The 6,490-nt window shown below is 33.5% G+C and overlaps 1 non-coding gene across 1 annotated transcript; it reads right to left on the minus strand.

The window, feature by feature from the left end:
* Positions 1-396: 396 nt before the first annotated feature.
* On the minus strand, positions 397-503 carry LOC133038596 (small nucleolar RNA R71). The gene has a single exon (XR_009688094.1). It is a non-coding gene; the product is annotated as a small nucleolar RNA R71 (small nucleolar RNA).
* Positions 504-6,490: the final 5,987 nt, after the last annotated feature.

Genomic DNA, 6,490 nt, shown 5'->3' on the forward strand with positions numbered 1-6,490 from the left:
GGTGGCGCAGTAGAAGATCAAGCTAATGGCCGCAGCTTGAGAGATTACATTCTCCCTACTCTGACGGGAGTGCAGTCGTGTATCAGGCCACCGGCAGTGGATGCAAATAACTTTTAGATCAAACCTGCCATACTTCAGATGGTGCAGTCTTCAGTTCAGTTTGGTGGCCTCCCTTCCGAAGATCCTAATCTGCATCTTTCTAACTTCATGGAACTTTATGAAACCTTTAAAGTTAATGGAGTTAGTGATGATGCCATTCGACTAAGACTGTTCCCATTCTCTCTTAGAGAACGAGCCAAGAGTTGGCTAAACTCCTTGCCACCCAACTCTATCGCCACCTGGAATGATCTGGCAACGAAATTCTTGTCAAAGTTCTTTCCTCCAGCCAAGTCTGCAAAGCTGAGAGGAGAAATCAATAACTTCTGCCAACAAGATAATGAATCTCTCCATGAGGCTTGGGAGAGGTTTAAAGATCTGATCAGAAAGTGCCCTCACCATGGTATAGAGAAGTGGATGCTAGTCCACAACTTCTACAATGGGTTGGTAGGAAACACAAGAACTTTAATAGATGCTGCAGCTGGAGGAGCCTTTATGAGGAAGAGTGCTAATGAGGCTTATGATCTATTGGAGGAGATGGCTATAAACAATCAACAGTGGCCAACTGAGAGGAGTCAATCAAAGAAGGTAGCTGGTGTGTTAGAGGTCGATGCCATCACAAAGTTGACAGCACAGGTTGAGGCATTGACAAAGATAATTGCAGGGCAAGCTAAACAAGCCCAAGTTGTGTGTGAGTTATGTGGGGGAAGCCATCACTTTTCAGAATGCCAAGCTGATGTGGATGATTTGCCAATGGATGAAGCTAAAGCCATTGGAAACTATTCACAGAACAACAACAACAACTATGGGTTCAACCAGGGTAATAACCGAAGAAACAGTGGGTTCTATCAGCAACGAAATCAGAACCAGAATCAGAATCAACAGTTTAATCAGCAACAAACCTTTGGTGGAAATTCTAGTTTGCAGACAGATTTACTGCTTCAATTCATGACTGAAATTAGATCTTCAATCAAAGACCTGCAGACACAGATGGGCCAACTAGCAACTCAAGTAGCAACCCGTCCTCAAGGGAACTTGCCTAGCACAACTGAAGTAAACCCCAAAGAAAACTGCAAAGCAATTACCCTTAGAAGCGGTAAAAATTATGATGGTCCTGAAATGCCACAACTAGTGAATGGAGAAAAGGAGAATGAAGCTCAACCAATGTCAACCCCAACACCCACTTCAACGAAGGCTACTGATAGCTCAACACAACCACAACAGTCCCCACCAATCAGTATTGATCATCATGAAAAGATACCTTATCCTCAGAGACTCCGTAAGACCAATCTAGACAAGCAGTTCACAAAATTTCTAGAGGTCTTCAAAAGACTACACATCAACATTCCTTTTGCTGAAGCCTTGGAACAAATGCCCCGTTATGTGAAGTTCATGAAGGAGATATTGTCTAAGAAGAGAAAATTGGAGGACTATGAAACAATGGCATTAACTGAGGAGTGTAGCGCCATTTTGCAAAAGAAACTACCGCCCAAGCTTAAAGATCCGGGTAGTTTCAATATTCCATGCTCTATAGGGGGTTCGGTGGAAACTAAAGCTCTATGTGATCTAGGAGCAAGCATTAATCTAATGCCTTTGTCTGTCTTCAAGAGGCTAGGATTGGGAAAAGCAAAGCCTACAACAGTGACGTTACAACTGGCAGATCGTTCTTTGACTAATCCTCGTGGGATAATTGAAGATGTACTGGTGAAGGTTGGTAAGTTTATCTTCCCTACTGATTTCCTAATTCTGGATATGGAGGAAGATTCAACTATTCCCATTATTTTTGGAAGACCATTCTTAGCCACGGGCCGAGCAGTAATAGATGTTCAAAAGGGAGAGTTAAAGTTGAGAGTGCAAGATGAAGGGGTCAATTTTAATGTTTTTGCCCCAACTGGCATTCCTACCTGTTGCAAGATTGAGATGGTGAAGGGTTCTTTTGTTAAAGCTGATAAGAAGAAAGCAAAGCCTAAAGAGAGACTTCGAACGATTCAGCGTCGTTGGAAAAGATTGATGTGTGGTAGTTCTGAAGGTGAGCTTACTCTTGTGCAAAACTCTGAAATCAACACGATTGGTGGTCAATTTTCTTCATTTAGTACGAGGGCTCTTTTGGATGAAAAGGGTCCACCCAACCCTTTCTGAGAGGGTTTCAGGTAAGTTTCTTCTCTCTGCATATTACTGTATACATTGGGGACAATGTAATATTTAGTTTGGGGGGAGAGACTTAAAAATTTTAAATTTTGCACTTTAATTTCTGCATTTTAATTTTCTGTTTTAGTTTTTTTGTTTTAGTTAAGGAATGGCAATAAGCTTGATGATAGTTGTATGCTGCTGATTAGTGTGATGTGATCTGAAACTATAAAATAACTGTGTGCTTGATTTTGTTAAATCTTTGGATTAGTTTGGATGCTTAGAAACCTGTGTTTTTCTGCAAATACTCAAGTTGTGAAAATTGTTATAACTGTTTTACTATGGTTTGTGGTAAGATTGACAGGATAGCTTAGAACTTGCATGTTTATTCTTTTGAGGCGAAATCCTTGATAGTGTTCAATTGGAATATGACTTAGGCATTTGTTGGATAGTTTGAGCCTTTCAAGCCTACCGTAATAATGTGTATCCCTAGTTAACCTTTTGAGCCTTAACCTGTTATGTTTTTCACCCACTGATTTGAAGTTTTGCAACCACACTATTAATTTTTATTCTCACCATGATTATCCAAAGACATCATAAGCTATATGATTAGTTTGGGGGAAAAGAAACATGTAGTGTGACGTAATAGTGAGAGAAAAAAAAATATTTGTAAGATTGAGAAGGAAAAAAGAAGAAAAAATTGTGTAATTCAATGTCACTGAAAAAAAAAGAAAAAAACATTGAGAAAAAAGTTAAGAATATGATTTCAGTGATGTTGGAAAATAAAAATATATATATATATATCTTCTCTCAATCTTGGTAAACTTGGGAACAGTATGGGGTTTTAGAAAAGAAAAGTAAAAAGCTTGGGGGTTCTGTTTGTGTGCTTATGATATCTTGAGCCAAAATTGTCTCTTGCCTATCCCTGAATATCTGAGCCATATTACCTAAGCCTTGAAAAGACCTAATGATTCCAAAGAATACTGTCAACATTAGTGGAGAAAGGTAAGCATGCAAGCTTATGAGTTATCGGGCTGTGGAACTAATGGAAGGAGTAAAACTTTTATAACAATGTTTTATATTTGAGTAGATTGTTGCAGTTGTACATAGTGTTATTAATTGAGCATCTGAGTTAATTGTTAGAGTTAGTAGGATCAAAATTCTAGTTTATGCAAGGAAGAAAACAGAGCATGAGTCAGCAGCGTAGTGATTATCTGATAGCGTAGTTAGTTTTTTTTTTATCTTACTCGGGGGCGAGTAAGAATCTAGTTTGGGGGATTTGGTTAGGTTATAATTAACCTATATTTCGGGTCTTTAAAGTTAGCATTATCTCGTCTATTGGTGTCTTTTGGAGCAGTTTTACGCTTGATTTTCATTATTTCAGGTTCTCGGGGTGTTAAAGTTCGAATTCAGTCAAATGGCGAAAAGCGCAGGACAAACTTGGAAAAAATTGGAAAATTCGGTTCCAGAAGCATCAGTAGTCGCGACCTCCAGAGAGCCAGGTCGCGACCCTTTTTCCTGGTCGCGACCTTGGTCGCGACTTCGTGAGTTTGGCAGAAACTCGGTTTTTCGAGTTTTGCCTGTAGTCGCGACCAGCTTAAATGCTAATCGCGACTAGGTACGGAAATCGCAGATTTGACCTAATTTTGATTTTTCACTCAATTGGAGGCACACCACTCATCCCTATATAAGGAATACGACATTGAAGGTCAGAAGGAAGCAAAAACAGACCTAATAGTTGAGGCAAGTGGAGAGGAAGCTATCTTGAAGACCCGGAGCAATACCACCTTCTAGTTTCTTTCTTTTACCCTTTTTATTCTTCTTTATGTTTGTTTTTATTTCTGAATTAATCATGGATGTTTTTAGAGTTATTATGAACTAAATTTCCCAATAAGGGAGGATGATGATTGTTGTTTAAGTTTATGCCTAGTTAATAAATAATTGTCATTCCTTCATCTTATGTGTGAATACTATCTTTATTTGTGTTTAATTTCATGTGCAAGCTTGATCACCTTTTACATGTTCTATGATCCTAATTCGAAATCTGAAAAGTGAGAATTGGGAATGCTAAAATTTGGATAGTCTAGGTTCTGATGTAAAACGAAAATATTTACATAGCCTCAGTGACTAATAGATTATTGCTTAATGCTGATTTTGTGTTGATCTAGTTAAGAAGTTAATTAGAGAACATATTATTTAGAACCTAAAAGATCTGAAAAGAGTTAGGTTAATTTATAATCTGTCTTTCACATTGAGATAAGGATAGCAATTAGGTATTAACATAGGTAGCTTATCAACAGGATTCACCTCCCTAATCTCTCATCTTGATTAATCTTCGTTTATTTTCTCTTTAATTTCTGAGTTATTTACTTTTAAAATTGCAAAATTATTATTTTATCAAATAGAATCATAAGTATAGTTTAGTAGTACTTAATCCTATTCCCTGTGGTTCGACCTCACTTGCGTGAGATACTACTCGATACGTACACTTGCGTAATAAACAGAATTTTCGTAACAGCGGACAAGGTCATCGCCTTCACCAATGACCCGATCAATATTTACATCTATGCTCAAGCTCTCTGCCTCGACCGTAATTACTGTCGCGGATAACACCTACTGAATTCTTCCCAGAACGTACTCCAAGACCTTAATTATATATCTCGCTGCCAAATGCCTATTGAGTTTTTTTTATTTTTTTGGTTTTTTGATAAAGAATTCCTTGTATATATATTTTAAAAATTATAAAAATATTTTATGAAATAAGTTTATTGAGAATATCATCTTGCAGTCTTCTTTAGTGATATCATAAAATATTTACTATAAAACATGAAGTTAGTTAGTATTTATAGATTTTATATAAATTTTAAATTTTGGTAATTATTTGTGAAGAAAATTATAAAATAAATTGAAATGTTAGTTTTGATTTTTTTTTTTTTTTTTTTTTGTATTGATGAAAAAATATATAATTTTCATATATTAAAATAATAATTTTAAATAATAGGTCAGAGTAATATATTTTTTTTTCAGTCCAACATATTTATATTAATGTCAAAAAATAATTTTAAAATTAAAAATTAAATGAAAGTTTTCTTATATAAAATATCTATATAATTTTTATATAATTTGTACTTTAAAATATATGTAATAATATTATAAAATTGGTAAAGAATATTCTATTAAGTAATAGGATATTCTGTTAAAGTTAACGTAGGAAATCAAAATATACAGTTAAACTAAAATTTCTGTTACATAGTCACATTTTATATAAAATAAAATATATATATCTTACAAAAAAAAATTGCATGATTTTTTTTTCAAAAGAATTTTTGCATGATTATGGCCGTTCAGATTGTAAAAAAACAATTATAATGAGTAGGTAAGAAATATAATCCACAAAGTCAGTGTAATAGCAAATATTAAATAATAAATATTCATATATATAAAACGTTAGTTAATATTTATTGAATTTTAAATTTTAGTAATTATTTGTAAAAAAATTATAAAATAAATTGAAATGTTGGTTTTGATATTTTTTAATTGATGAAAAAATATATAATTTTCATATTTTAAAATAATAATCTTAAATAATAGGTCAAAGTGATATTTTTTTTGAGTCCAACATATTAGTATTGAGATTAAAAAATAATTTCGAAATTAAAAATTAAATGAAAACACAGAAAATAAAAAAAATAAAGAGAGCTAAAGATAGATCTCTTTCAAGAAAACTTGAAAAGTAAAAAAAAAAAAAAAAAGGAAAGAAACCCAATCACTTACGCGCTATAAATTAGTGGGCATTTGGTATGTATAATTTTAAAATTTTGGTAATTGGGACATTAACTTAAGTTTGCGCATATGTGTAATGTAATAATTTTAGAGTTCAGGTATATAAGTCAAAAATCTCTAACATAAAATTAATTGGGCTAGAAACAAAAACATGAAATATGGGTGGGAGAAGTTGAAAAGTACTCACTTTTTTCATACATTAATCAAATTTATTTCCAAATAAAAGTAAATTTAAATATACCTCTTTTTATGAGTATTATACCCAAATTATCCTCGCACACTCGCATAACTAAAACATAATTTCAAACATAATAAATTTGTGTTCTTTGTAGATGGATGTGTAGATTTGTAAAAAAGTTGAAGCAAAATTTTGATTAGAGAAGAATGAAAACTATTGTGATTTTTTTTTTTTTTTGAATAAAAATCATAAGATCTATTAATTAATAAATTTGTTCAAAACAATAAAACACACTTTAGAGGAACA

The sequence above is a fragment of the Cannabis sativa genome, chromosome 5 (genome assembly GCF_029168945.1).
Source record: "Cannabis sativa cultivar Pink pepper isolate KNU-18-1 chromosome 5, ASM2916894v1, whole genome shotgun sequence".
Classification (NCBI taxonomy): domain Eukaryota; kingdom Viridiplantae; phylum Streptophyta; class Magnoliopsida; order Rosales; family Cannabaceae; genus Cannabis; species Cannabis sativa.